This window comes from Crocodylus porosus, unplaced genomic scaffold (assembly GCF_001723895.1).
Source record: "Crocodylus porosus isolate Cpor-Errol unplaced genomic scaffold, CroPor_comp1, whole genome shotgun sequence".
NCBI classification, from domain to species: domain Eukaryota; kingdom Metazoa; phylum Chordata; order Crocodylia; family Crocodylidae; genus Crocodylus; species Crocodylus porosus.
In genome coordinates, this window is record NW_017728916.1 from 6,751,892 (window position 1) to 6,767,495 (window position 15,604).

Sequence of the window (15,604 nt, forward strand, 5' to 3'; positions counted from 1 at the left end):
CGGTGGGCATGACGCGCTCAGCACACTCACCGCACCCACCGACCTGCGGAAGCTGTAGGTGGACCCCCCCCCCGGTCACTCTGCCCCGCAGGTGACACTCGGCGTACCGTATACATGTGCAATCATCACCCATGCGCTCACAGCTGGGCGATCCCCCAAATCCAGGCACCGCGGCCGTCCTTAGACACTTGACACGAAATGACTAACCAGGATGTGATCTCACTATTCGCAATGCTCCCTGCACTGAGGACAGGGACTAGCTAGGGATATTGCATGCACCGAAGCTGTGCCATCTAATTATCGGGAGCAAACCTGAGAAGTTCTTCAGGGTGATTACTGGGTAACAAAGCCAGAATCTGCATTAAAATACGCTAAGGAAACTCCCCTCTCAGCACACAGGAAATAGCAAGACAAAAGAGCCTAATCTCTGGCTTTCCCAGCAACAAGTGACCCAACATACAGCCAGAAAAGGTCCAAGGTTTGCCTAAGATGAGCAGCCTGCCGGCCTAGCATGGGCAAGGCGCATCAGTTTGGGCAGCCATGGCACACCAGGCACTGCGAATGTTAGCTGGAAGTTTGCACACACGGGTGTGTTTTGGCATAAGCAAGTGAGGAACCGTGGCCTGGGGACTGCAGTAAGCACCCATGCCCCAGTGTGACCTCGCTGGTCCAGGTCCAGGCCCAGGCCCAGGCTCCCCACGTGCAGAGCTCTGTGGATGGAGCGTGACTGGTGCACCACTGCTCCCTGCCATCCTGCCCTGGACAGTCCTGCCAGCTTCCCTGGTGGCTTGGTGATGGGCACAAACAGGGGCAGGCTGCGAGCCACCTGTCAGCCCAATGCTACCAACATCCTTCTCTCCCGGACCATCACATCTGTTGGTCTTTTGCCAGAGAAGTCATGAACTCCCTTGCTGCAACCAGTGCTGTGCCTTCAGGCATGGCCATCTCAGTGCATGCAAGGAGGGGCATAAAGCACCGCAGAAAAGTTTGAAGGCTCTTTGCAGTACTTTGACCACCACAAGACAGTAAAGGAAGCACTTTGCAGCTGTAGGTACAGAAACCCATGGGGCAGGCAGAGGGAGGGCAGTGCTCTTTGTACAGCTCTCATGGCCCCCAGACAAGTGGTCACTCCAGTACCAGAGGCACAAATGCCAACAGGTTCAGATGGCCTCTACAGTGATTCAGGGTCCAGCAGTACAGAGACAACAAGGACAGTTCCCTCTTAGGAAACATGTCTAGTCAAGTTTAGCTCCTATGCAGGGAAAATTGGAAAGAAGGCACAAGCATCAAATGGGGAGAGGAATCATTTAGAGCAATGTGTATGGTGTGCAATTAGGAGCAATGGGATGAAATCAGAAGAGCAGAGCTGCTATGGAACTCAGGCAAACACATACAACAGAAACTAGACGGGAAACGAGGGATCGATTAGCCCGAGGGATGGTGTCCCCAGAGAAGCAGGAGAAAGCACCACTACGCAGAAGATTTTAAATGAGGCTGACACAGCCCTGGAAACTGCAGGACAGAAAATTCCTGCCCCTGCTTGCAAAGGAGGGTGAGTGAGACCCCCTCCAGGAGCATTTTTGAGGCTTAATTCCGCATCATGAAAGAGGAGGTGGTGGGACTAGCACGGGGCATCGATAGGCACTGAACCCAAACTCAGATGGGGATATTAGGAGCAGGATGGAGAAATCCCACTCCTTGCATGGCTTCCTCCATTCAAGCATTTGGTGTCTGATGGAAGGGAGCAGCTACACATTTCTTCATCAGACTGGAGCACAGAGGAGGTCACCATCCATCAAAGCTAGTAACTGCTGCGACTAGGGATCAAGGGGATCCTATGCATATACACAGATGAATAAATTATATCAAGCTAAAAGTATGTGTGAGGGGGAGCCTACCACACATCGGCTGCGCTGCAGTAACTGTCCTGTGTGATTGCTCCTATCCTGTGGTAAGTGGAGGCTAAACCAAATGAAACAGGCCAAGTTACTGCAATGTAGCTTCTACTTAACCCTGGGACAGGAGTGGACACACAAAGCAGTCACCGTGGAGCAGTAAGTCCTCCCCCACTTTTAACTTAGTATGTTTTTGTTCATCTCTCCAAATCCTGAGCTATCCAGATGGTTCAACTTATACCCACTTTAATAAACTTCATCCTCTCGGTGCCTTTGGGACCAATCAATGCTGCCCCTTGATTGCCAGCAGCAAAGGGCCCTGATTTAGCAGGTATCTGCTAGCCTAACTGACCACAGGTCCAGCCCATATCCCTAAGAGATACTGCATCTACTTCGCAGTACTGTGTTCAGTTTTGGCCCCCACGCAGATGAGGACTTGCTAGTGCTGAATGGAGTGAAAAAATCACTGCCCTTGATCTGCAAGTGGCATCCCTGTTAATACAACTCAGCATGGTGCTGGCTTTTGTTGAAACAAGAGCACGCTGTTGACCCATATTAATACAGTTATTCCATCTCAACTGCAGGACTTTGCACTTGTCCTTGTTCTCTAGGTAGCCTGGTCCAATGCTTGACCATCCTCTGCTCTATAATCACCTTTCTTGACTCTCATCTAATTGACCACAGACCATTTTTCCAGTCTACCCAGGTCATCCTGGATTCTAGTCCTGCCCTACAGAGTGGCTGCAACTCTGCCCAACTTGGCGTCATCCACAAATTGGCTAAGTGTATATTCAATCCCATCATCCAAACCATTAATGAAGACGTTGAACAACACCAGGCCCAGGACAGACCCCTGGGGAACCCCATTAGATACTTCCTCTTGACTAGACATTAAGCCATTGGTAGGATGTTTGGGACTGGGCACAAAGTTCCCCAGATGTCAACTGTGGCATTATTTTAACACCTGCCAAGAGCCATAGACTTAGAGCTGTCAAAAGTCTGTGACAAAATGAATCACAATGCACCTTTACTGGGAAGAAGTGATATAATCTGGAGGGAAATGTATGGATTCATGCATTCACACCAATACATTACTGGATTCCAAAGTATGTTAAGACAGAGAGATGGTGTCCTTGGTTCCCAATTTCTAGGTCTTCATGTGAAGCCTAATGTGGCAGAGATATAGGAAATGCTCCCATTTACAATTTATGTTTCTCCGCAGTGACATTCGGTGAAAACAAGGCTGGGGGAGAAAAGCAGTAGTTGTAAGAGACAAATGTCGAAGGCACAATTAGCCCAGGGGGTCTTTTGAATATTGCAGTAGAATCCCAAATGAGTTAAAATTTTCTCAGACAAACTGCTCTCAAATCACAAGGAGATCTTCGCAGTAGCAGTAGCATAAAATCATAGAGAAGCAGGGCTGGCAGGGACCCTCCGAGGCCACATCAGATCCAACCCCAGCCTGAGGCAGGATCAGCCCTTCCCAAACCGCCCTGTACAAATTCACAGTCTGACCTTAGCAAAACTATGCAGTGAACCCTGACACAACGCAAGATATAACACCTGAACTGCTACAGGGAAAGCAGGGGGGCCGTGGCAGCCACCTGCTGCAAATACCCTGAAGAGATCCCAGGAAGAGGGTCTTGCCCCTGCTACCAACCTGACCACGGGGCATAAATCCTTCCTCGCCCTGAATGTGGTGGTCGGTCTGACCCCGAGCAGAGGGGCAAGACCCTCTAGCCAGGAAACTCCTGGTCCGAGTCCCAGGAGAACTGGCACAGCCCAGTCCCCATCTCCAGCCAACGCCTTAACGAAGGCTTCAAAAAACCTGACACAGGTAGCAGCAGGATGGGAAAAAATTCCCTCCTGACCCCAGACAGTGACCAACAGAGCCCAGAAGCATGTCTGGAAATCATAAACCTGATCATGGATGGTTGCTCCAGAGCTGGTAACAGCCAAGGTTGCAGCCGGAGCTGGAGATCACCTTGGAAAGGGGCTGCATTGCTTGAGAAGGGAACATAAAAACTGTATTTGTGGGGAATTGGGCTACATAAAGCAAGAGCTTCTTGGCCAAAGCTGTTCCATATCGGTACAGCCTGTTACCAGTATCGGTATATTAATAATGGCATCTCTCTTTCCTCCTGCCCAGCCCAGTCCTGCAGCCACATCAGACATGCACACACAACATCACAGTCTAACCGGGATGTCGAGGCATTTTTTCTGTGCTAATTTCAGCCAAGCGTGAGAAACGCTAGGACACGGCACTGATTCACACAGGATGCTGTGTCCCATTTGGCTGTAACTCCATGTTAGCCTGTATTGTTTCACCTTCTCTCCCAAAGGCTTCATACACTGGGGAAAAGGTAAGGAGATTGCTGTACTCCTGAAGTAAAATGTTGGAGGTGGAGGAATACCTTCCCTGAAGAACGTGGGTCAGTCTTAGTGACAGGACCCAAGCCATTTCAGGATGTTTCTGCAGGGCTTGAGAAGAGGGACAGGAGCATTTATGGACTGACAGCTTCATACCCTGCAAAAAGCCTGAGCAGGATGAGCACGGGCAGGATTCACGTGTCTACAGACAGAGACGGAAATCACTAGAGCAACACCTGCTATTGCTTTCTGTTCCCTGGGCTCTCCTGGAAGCAGACTGGGACAGTGCAGAGCACCATCAGCTGCCAGCTATCCACGGAGACTGGCTGTTGTTACCTCTTCATTAGTTGGCTCAAGAAAGGGAAGCCTCTCCCAGGTGGTACGGCACATCTCTGCCGTCGAGGGATGGTCTCTCTGGTGCCAGATGCACCCCGGGGGCGTTAAGGTGTGCGACCGCTTCCCCTGGCCCAGTCAACCCTTGCTAGCCAGTGCGCGAGGGGGTCTCGAATGGCCATGGCTCGGCCCTGGCTCGCAGCCCGTCTGCTGTCAGTTCTTCTGTGCCTGCATGTGGGAACAGGCTCAAGGCTTGGGACGAGGGTGCATGCCTGCCTCTGCTCTTGGCTTATCTGCGGTGCCTACAAGCCATCTCAGGAGTGGGCAATCTGCACGAAATAAGACAACAGCTCTGCGCAGCAGGAGGTGCCATGCCCCGCAGCCGAGCTAGGCTTATTCTTGGGACATTTTTATGCCAGGTGTATCAGGCTTAGCCCCGATAACACCAATCAGCCTCCTGCAGGCTGTGCCCAGAGTGATCTGCCAAATGCCTCCAGACTAAGGAGGAGATAATGGTCTTAAACGAACAGATGGGGCACAGCGGAGATAATGTTTCTATGGAGACTGGGTCACAGGGGAAGGATGGATGCAGGGGCAGCGCGGTGAGCCCAAGACCCGGGCCCTGCAATGACACACTCCCAGCCCCACAATGAGCCCTGCACCTTGATTTGCAGTTAGGTCCATGGGGGAGGCCAAACATACCGTCCCTCGATGTCATGACCCCTGATGGGAGCCCAGAGCCGCTGGGACAGCTCCTGTGGCCCTTACTTGGGGGATCACGAATAGGCAGCTCCTCCATAAACACCTACCGCTCGTTTTTGTGACAAAAAAATAAGGCAAACCAAAAATATTTCACAGTCGTAGCCATGGAGGAGGGTGGCTGGTGCATTAATGCCTTCACCATGGAGACCTGGCTGCAGATCCCACACAACAGCCCAGGTTTCCCCTCTCTAAAGGAGACCCCGACCCTCTTCTTAACGACTGTCCTTTGCTGCCAGCTCTATTGCTTATTGGCAATATCACAAGACCCCGGCAGACCCTCGCTAGGGCGAAGGGCTTCTGTTATAATTGCAAAACGAAGCCATTTGATGGAGGAAAACTGAGCAGTCCAAACCATACAGAAATCCCCTCTCAGCTGCCTGGGGCCAGGGTCTTCGCTACAGCGTCGGGTCCAGTCCTCGTGACCACCGAGGTCTTTTCCCTCTGGCAGTCAGCATGCTGCTGTGTTCATTGGTGGTGGAAGCACAGCCCAGCAAATCCACCTGTCCAGCACCCTGTGCATGCTGAATACCTCACTGCAGGAGATACAGGACTAATGTCTTTTCTCCCCAGGGACCCATTTGGGTAGGATGCTACCGGCACAGAAAGGATCTCTCCTCCCAGGTGGCCGCAAAGCCCTGTCACACTCCACAGAAATCACAAAAAATCCCTCGGAGCAGCTGGAAGGGGCTGGCGAGCGGCGCAGCAGGTGAACAGCGAGCCCGCGGCCCTGTGGGACCACTCCTCCTTCGGAGGTCACGTCCCAGCGGAGCCATCGCTGCAATACTCGCTGGCCGTCAGCAGCGGTAAGGAAGTGGCATGGATGTTTCCTCAGACTTTCTTACCGTTGAGAAGGTTATTTGTAGCTAGAGTGTTCCTCTACCCTGACAGGAGCCCGCAAATGGTATCAGAGGGATTCTTGCTTTAATGTCTCCTCTTTCTTCCAGTTCAAATGTCCACAGTTTACAAATAAAAGAAGATTTTTTTTTTCTGCCTGCCAGTGCAACAACCCCCCTGCAAGCTCTGAGAGCCATGCTGGGGCTTCCTTTCATCATCGCTTGCAGCCACAGCAGCAATAAATATTCGGGGAGCCAGATTTCACCCTCTGTGCCTGCCCCGCCGATGGAGCGGCACACGAGCAGAGCTGACCGAGACTTCTGCAGGTGATACACAGGCCTGAATAGGAGCTGCCTCCCTCTCCCATAGCTGCGCTGGCTCAGAAGGCAACTGAATGAGAAAGAAGGAAATGCTAATTTTTGTCGCTGAAGCCAGAAGCTCTGTTTCCAGAGCACATTTGAGAGCTCTGCATCAGATACACAGGTACCCGGGGAGCAGCTCTGCAAGTGAAGAAGGAACTGCTCTTGCAAAGACACATTTCACAGTAAAACTGCACCTGAGGCACCAAGGACATGGCCAGTGTCACACAAAACACACAGGTAGAAGATCCCCTAATTCCAAAGAGCTGACACGAGCATGATTCAATCCTTGCTTTCTAGCGCTGCCAACTCTTCAGTTGCTTTTGTTCATACCACAGTATTTGGTGTTCTTCCCAAAGGCCCAGATCCTGGAGTCATAATTATGAGAAAATCTGTTTTGTTTCCAAAAATGAAGTCTTTGGGTTGCAAAGAAAAGCAGAGCAACATGACCCCAGGCAGAAAGCAAAGAATAAAATCTATTTATTTCTAATTTCATGACTTTTAGGTCAGTCTCATGATTTTGTTGTCCTGCTTCTTGACTGTTGAAGGCTCTGGGTCAGCAATACTGCGCGCACTGCCCTGTTTCCTTTCACCGACTCCTTATGAGTCCTCTGCAAATCCGGGGCAAGTAGTGACATTTGGTCTTAGCAGGAAATGACAACAGGTAACACAGTGGCTTGTGATATGTGGAAGAACTACAGCAAATGTCGCTTCTTTTCTCATGCTTCAATAGCTTAGGCCAGTAGCTTTCAACCTTTTTTCATTTGCAGACTGCTAAAACATTTTGGATGGAGGTGCAGACCCCTCTGCACTGTGAGTGTGGGTATTCACACACTTTTGACTGATCAAAGCCATCTTTCGCGGACCCCTTAGACACTGTGGATCCCCAGGGGTCTGCGCACCACAGTGGTTGGAAACCACTGCCTTAGTCCTTCCCAGTCCAGGAGGGGAACTTGGGAGGGGTCTGCACAGTCCCTTATGCTACGTCTTTGGCAGAGAGCTGTGACCTCGCCTGTCTTCTCAACCAAAGCAAAACCTGTGGACCTGGAGCAAGCGCATCAGTGCTGTTCCCGAGTCAGCCAGGTCACTCTGAAGGCAGCGGTCTGACCCAAAACCCACTGAAACAGCAGGGAGACTGGCATGGACCTCAACTGGCTCTTGACAGGCCCCCGCACCTCTGCAGCTAAGCTCTGTCCACTCAAGCAGGGCTGGCCACGCTGCAGGATGTGGCAGATAGCACGTGCCTGTGTGGTGCACACAAGACTGGGAACGGGATAGGCAGCATAGTGGCAGATAGGGCAAGAAGCAGAAAGCAGCGGCAGATCAGGTAAGGGAAAGGGTCCAAATGGCACCTGGGCTAGGCTAATTTGTGGCATGCCTGCCAAACAGGTTGGCCCCTCCGGTCTAACTCTCCAACCAGATGGAGCATGAAGCACGGATCTCTGTGGCAGCCCTGGGAAAGGAAGAGCAATGCCAAATGGGCAGGGTCCCCTTTAAGGGTTTCCTGCCTGCAGCAAAATCTTCCATCTCGCATCTAGGGCTTCGAAGGCCTGGGAGAGCTGCCGTGGGGCCGTGCAGCTGCCATCCGCTCCTGCTTTAAGGGGGTCAGCTCTCCTTGTATGCATCCACAGGAGCAGGGCTCCTGGGGTGAGCTCTCGGGGCTCCCAGCACAGAGACCTGGCTGGACTGCTGGACTGCGGGGCCTGGGAGAGGTACGGAGGTGGAGCAAGCTCAGTCTTTGGAGAGAGACTGCGTCCTCCCCCACCTCGCAGCCTGGGGGACAAGGGAGTCCCTCCTACCTCTCCTGGGCCAAAGGCACCTTGCAGCTTGGAGGTCTTGAGGGAAGGGGGGAGAAAAGTTAGGGGCTCCTTGCAAGTGCTAAAAGGAAGTGCAGTGCCTCCTTGCCCCCCTCAAGCTAAGAGGATTGGTGAGTGGTCAGCCCAAGCACCACAAAATGATCCCGACACGAGAAACCGGCACAGAATCGGGGTGATGGCAAAACCATCAGCTCGGCTGCAGTGATGGTCAGGCAGGTGACAGCCAGGGCATGCAGGTGCTCCTGACTCAGCCTAAAGCCTGGATGCTGCAAAATGTATCTCTTTCTCTTCTTTTAAGGCCAGTTTTTGCAGCCCCAGAAATTCTGACTCTGTTTGTCCTGCAGCAGCTGATAAACTATCTGCAAGCAACGGATGAGGATTCTTGCAAATGACTCTGCTTAATGGGCTCCAGGCAGCATTATCAGATTGGAAATATATAACGTGATGTCACCGTAGCCTTGGAGATCTGGTGGGAGATGACAGAGCCAGGGACACATCACAGACGGGAACTCGGGGTTCTGGTGTTTCACAGACCATGGTGGGAAGTCGGGACGCTCCTCTCTCCCTCCCCACCCCCCCAAACCTGTCCCCTTTAAATATGGAAAGAAATGCAGGAATTTTGTCAATGGTTGCCCCCCCTCTCAGCCTGCCTGGTGGCTTCTCAGCCAATCCAATGGCATTTTGAAGCTGCAGCATCCAATTCACTGCTGTCTCTTAAAGGTGCACTGTCCCTATAGACAATTTCAGCTCCTCTGTCCCCAACGACAAGGACAGAAATTCCTTAGACAATGGGTAGTTTAGTATAATATCAAAGACGGATCATCTATGTCCAGAACCCCGATGTGCTTTGCAAACTGGTGGCCCACCAGTGAAATATGATGAAGGGTCCTGGAACAATCCAACAGGTAGTTAGGAAGGCAGATTTAAATATGGACTTTTCTGCCTGGCACTGAGAACGACAGATATTGGACAGAAAGGAGATGCAACTTTAAATCACATTTTCCTATTCTGTGTACCACACGTATCTTGTGAAGCAATAAAGGGTCCCTCTTCTCAGCAATACCCAACCCTGAAATCTCTGCACATGCATCAGCCCTTCCTACAGGTTGTCGGCAGGGTTTATTGAGGCAGAATCTCGAGCACCAAGGGAATCGACTGGTATCGCTGTGATAAACGGCACTTCAGGTCTGCTCGGCTGAAAGGAAGGGAAGTCAAATGCTGGAAGAGCTGATCTTTGCAGAGCCTGTGAACTGATTTCCAGGATTTCAGTGCCTGCTGCCTACATCTCAATGGCAAGAATAATTTCTTAGGGACAGTGTTGTTAAAGTGCTGTGCAAGCCACCGCACGCACCTAATGAATGAGAACTGTCAGTTGGTTTTTTTTTAGTACCCAAGGGACTTAGGAACAAATCCAAATCCAATTGAGTTTTAGTGGGATTTGTGCAATGAAGTATTTAAGGCTCTTTAGAAAATCCTACCCCGTGTTCAATTCCGGGCACATCAGAAAAATAAATGATGTTGCTAGGTTGAAGGGAGTTCAGAAAAGAGAGATAAAATAATCAGGAGGCTGGAGAGATTCATTCTCGGGAAAGTCTGTCTTGGCCGTGAAATGACAGGAGGGGCGGGGGGACCTGGTAACATTCTGCAAACATTTAGAGGGGCAAACACACACCTCTTTTTCCTGACACTGAGTTATTCATGGTGGAAAAGGTTCCCACCATCCAGTCAGCAAAGCAGAATGAGGATGTGCCTCAAAACTGGGTGTTCGTGCCTCCTCCCTGCCTGAAAAAGGGCACCGAGACAACTAAGGACTGTATCCACATTAGTCCTTTTTTGCACCTGTCTAGCTGCACTGATGTAGCTGCGCAGGTGTTGCACTACTGCAAACCCTCTGGGTAAAAGTGTTTCACTGGGGCCAGTCTTTTCCCTTCGGTGCAGCATGTCTACACTGAACGTTCATTACCGCGGCAGCGTCGTTGCTGACAACCCTGCTTAGGCTGGATATCAGGAGGCGCGACTTCACGGTCAGGGCAGCTAGGATCTGGAACCAACTTCCAAGAGAAGTGGTGCTGGCCCCTACTCTGGGGGCCTTTAAGAGGAGGTTAGATGAACACCTTGCTGGGGTCGTTTAACCCCAGTAATCTTTCCTGCCATGGCAGGGGGTCAGACTAGATGATCTACTCAGGTCCCTTCCGACCCTAGAAATTATGAAACCCCGCACGGACACTCCTATGTAGAAAGGTTTGAGGGAGAGCTCTTTCAAAGAGGCACTTGAATGCACAACAGGCACATGAGTGTGCAACAGGGTCAAGGCCATCCCCAAACCTGCATTCATCCACCGTTTTCCTCCCCCTTCAAGCAGATTCCTCAAACTCATGTTTTCAAGCCCCAGAGACAATGGATCTCAGCAGAGCTCAATCCTGACTCTTCAAATCCTAAAGACCAAAAGCCTTGAGGAACATTATCGTGGCTGCTCTATTTATAAGTGCAGGTGTTGCCTCTGCCACTAGTCCTGATTTCAATCCAGTCCAACTCCAGTATAATGTAGTGATGCTTCTCAAGCTCCAGCCGTCCCAACAGAAAGTAGCCAGGCTACCAGCCTCTGTGTTTGTGGTTGGCTTGCTCTTTTAAAAGTGGAGCTAAGAAGAGTCAGTCCGTTTTGCATTTGTATGGGCAGGAGGGGGGTCACACCTCAGAGTGGGTGCAGACAGAAGCAGAGACAGGAGACAGGAAAGGGTAGGATGCAGGCACAGAGGATCCACTCCGACATGGGTCACAGGTGACATGAATTTGCGGTGGTCGCTCTGGTAGTGGTATTTTGTTCCCTACCCCATAATGCAAGCACTTGTCAACTCTGCCCAGAAGGCAAGGCCACGAATGCAAAGTTGTTTCTGAGCTGTGAGGTTTGGGGAGATTTGGTGAAGGTAAATGACCCGGACTGGAACAGCAAACAGCGTGGGTGGACACAGCACAGGGCATGTCTGGCGCACAGAGAGTGCCAGGGATGGGGTAGAAAGCTGGATGCGAGATGCCTTCCCGCTGCACTGCACGCAGGGTGTGTGCTACTGGCATTTGAATCTGAAGTTGCAAACAATGCCGAGATGCCAGCTCAACCTCCTATACAACCCCGGCTCCAGGGAACGCATCAAGCCTGTGCTCCAGCCCCTCTCTAGCGCCGAGTCCAAGGGTGAAGCCACTTTACAGTCTTGATCCTAATCTTTGAAGCAACACATGAAGTGAGTTCCAGCTACACTGACTTTCAGCTACGAGCAAATTTAGCAAATTTAACAACTAAAGAATAAATAACTTGAACCCAAGTCAGGGGTTTTCATACCCTAGGAAAGGAGAAATGCTGGAGAATCCATGAGGTCCATTACGGACTTCAGGTTTGCTACTGATTTTAGGAGAAGGTAACTTCAATACTGCGGTAATAGGTGGCACACGATAATACTTAGATGGATAAAACAATGGCTCAACTAACTTTTTCTGCTCTCCAGTGCAGTCATACATTAACCTGGAAAAGTTGAGATTTGAATATCTTCCTCGTCTCCCTGTTCATCCCTGGGGTGGGGATAGCAAGCGCCTCTAGTCAAACTCAAGTCACTTGACCCCAAAATGTCCACCAACATGACAGCTCATACTGACACGCTCGGGACTGCAGCTCCCTCTGGACGCAGGCAGATTAGATGCCAAGTCGTGTTTTGATTGTTAAGAGAAGCTGAGGTCAGAAACTTTGGCTGAAGTGGATTGTTCAGAGACAAAACAGGACTTGAACCCCAGCTGCTTTGTCTTTTGAGCTCCTGCTCTGCAATGAAAAATGCAAAACTGCTGAAGCGCTTATAATTGCAAGGGCTGAAAAGGAACATTTTGGGGAACAGATCAGTTCCAAACGAGCTCTGAGCACCAGCTGCCGCCGCAGTCAGGGCCCGGGGCTGTGACCATTGCTCCCCTTCCCTCCTCCCCAGCACTGGGCAAGAGCTGTGCATCCCTTGTAAAATAAAACCTGACTCCCAAAGGTGCACAGAGGGGACCGGGGAGAGCATCACCTTCCTGGCTCATGCTCTGATTGCTTCCCCGCTGACATGTCTTCATGATTATCCCCAAGTTCCTAGATATTTGGCTGTCACAAGGCTGGTGCTGACACGGATCAGCTGGCAGCCCCCAAATAAGGCAGCAGGAAGTAAATTCTGCAATGACAGCTTCGGCATGGCTGACTGCAGCAGCTTCCTCCAGAAAGAAGATGCGTTTCGCATCCAGAGGAGAAATGCACAGACCGCGGGGCCAGCCTTGCTGTGGGGCAGGGTGGGAGCGGTACTCCTCGTCAGGAGCTCGGCTGGGCCTTCATGTCCACCATGGGCATTTCTGCAGCAAACTGCTTTATTCCCAGGCACTCCAGCGTCAGAAGCAGGGACCCCAGGCTCTCACGTGAAGGACAAGCAGGGCCTTCATGTTTACCCGACAAATCTGTCTCGGTTTTGTGCCAAGCCGCCAGACAATGGGATTTCCATTCCCTCTTCCCCACACATCAAGAAGTTCACATTCCTGCCACTCCTTGAATCAAAGGCTTGGAAGGGACCTCAAGGGCCACTGAGTCCAGCCTGCACAGACGCAGCCCAGTCTGCTCCCAAACCATCCCAGACAGATGCCAGCCTGGCCTCTTCAAACTGCCAGTGAAGTGAAGGATGTTCCCCAGCTGCCCTGGGAAGCTTGTCCCACTGTCCTACTGTTCACAGATAAGGAAGCTTTTGCTGAGATTAAATCTGATTTGCTGCAGTTTAAACACATTATTTCATGTCCTGCCTTCTGTGGCAAAGGAGAGCAGTTGTTCTCCTTCTTCCTGACATCAGCCTTTAAAAACCACTATTGTGCCCCACCTTAATTTCCTTTTGCCAAATTGAACGACACACTTTCTTCGCTCTCTCCTTGGATGGCTACCTTTCAACTCTGCCACCGTCTTCATTGCTCACCTTTGGACTCTCTCCATTTTCTCTACATCTATCTTAAAATGCAGTACCCAGAACATGACAGAAGCACTACTCCTTTTTGTATTTTGTGGGCAGTGCTTCTATTAATGGAGCCTGGAAATGCATTGCTTTTTGAGATGCGAGTGGTGGCATCAGATTTAGAAACCATGCACACTGCAAACACAGCATGTCTTTCTAGGGGACAGCTTGCTTTTTGAACAAACGCAGAACTGGAAGGGATGGACCAACAGATACCTGGGCCATCAAATTGAGTCCCCTACACAAGCAAGTAATCCCTTACCAAGGACTATCCAAACGGTCACACACAACTGACAGGCACAGTGCCCACAACACCAAGACCACTTTGTAACAGGCTACAGGTAAAAGCAGGGGTGGACGAGGGCACTGCCAATACCTGCCATGGCAATGACACGACTGTAGTGGGCTACGATCTGCTCTGAAGATCCACGGAAATGAACCAATTCTCACACTGCAGAGGAAGGTGGAAAACCTCACAGTGACCGCTAATCTGATCTGGGGGAAAAGTCCTTCCTGCCCCACACTGGTGACTGGTGGAGTCCCGAGCGTAGTAGCAAGACCCTCCAAGTTGGGAACCTCTGGGATGTCCAAGTACTGGCAGAAGCATCAGCACATTGCAACCAGGGACTCCAGGCCTTACCTAGGGCCAATGCTGCAATGCTTCCTGGCCCCAACTAGTGACCGACAAGCCCTGAGGTATGGGGTTACCCAACGTCTTCCAAATGCCAAGAGTGGGGCTGCAAACGTGATCCCACGTGTCGCACACACGGATTACTGTGTAGAGTCCTCTGCCCTTCATGCCCAGGCCAGTCCTTCTGCCCCCTTGGTTTTGCACCTAATAAAATACAGGCCGGTTCTGAAAGGGGAACAAGCTGGCCTCAGCTCTGCTGACACAGGGATAACACCGGAGCCTGCAGGCATCAGAGCAAACCACTGCTTTGCTTTCGGGTTTGTACTGTACATTCAGTACAGCGCCCCTGCTCACCCACATATTGCAAAAAAGGCAGGATCTCTGCACAGGGATGTTTCCTATTTATAGACTGCCCATAGAAAGGAGCAGATGTTGCACCTGCCCAGCCCAAACTGGGCAGGCTGACAAAACTGTGCAATTTAGGAGCAGGCAGGGAACGTATATCCTCTGAAATAGTCTCTCTCTCTTCATCTTGTTAAGATCTGCCACTGCTCACACTATCATCTGTTCAAATAAGCAGGGATAATCCAACAGTGTCAGCCTCAGAGCTCTCGAACAAAAGCTGTGGGGAAGGGACAGAGCCAACACCTCATGGGAAGAGCGCGCGGAGCAGGTGAAGGATGGAGGGGATGGGCCATGCTGGCAGGCTGACAGAGATGAAGTCAGCTTCATTACCGAGTCACGTGGGGAGCAGAGCTGTGCGGTGGAGGAAGAGCAGCATTTGCTACGTGGTGCTGAGCTGCTGCTCATCAGTGTTATTGTTCCTGTTTAATTTTATCTGCACAGCTGCCTGCCTGCACTCCTCTCCCCGAATGGGGGGAGGCAGCTGAGCGGTGTTTGGAAAGCGAGGAGGCCTCAATGCAGCCCTAAATAAGAGTGAAAATGGTCCCGGAGCAGCAATGCAGCTCAGGGGGAATGTCATGGCTACATTTCCAGATCCTTTCTTTGGACGCATGAGGTCTCCGGTAAACATGAGCAGGAAACCCCGTGAGTGCCGTGCCCATGGGGAAAGGATGGCACATGATGGGTAGAGCAATGTGGAGACCGCTGAGCAACCCAGGTCACCCCATGACATTTATCAGACTACTGGCTTCGGTTTCCTGAGCACTCGTAAAACAGCCCAGACAAGATGGTTTTGGGCATCCAATCTGAAGGCCAATAAAAAGCCTGTCCATAGGACTTTCCCAGATTAATTCTTCCTTCAACTACAGCATCATCCCTTTTAGAAAACATCCAACCTTGATTCAGAAAGTCCCGGGACTGCAAAATCCAGAAGTGGTGAATTGCTGCAGGGGCCAGTTGCCCTTGCATTAAAAATATGCTCCTTGTTTCTAGTCTGAATTCATCTATGTTCAACTTCCAGCCACTGGAACTTGTCACACTTTTGTATGTGGATTGAAGAGCTCTCTGTTGCCACATTTCTGCTCCCTTATGTAAGTGCTTAAATGTTGGGATCAAGTGACCTCTTAGTATTCTCCTGTGTTAAGAGAATACTAAGCCTCCACAAGAGAAGGTTAAGGGGGGACCTTGTGGCCTGCTA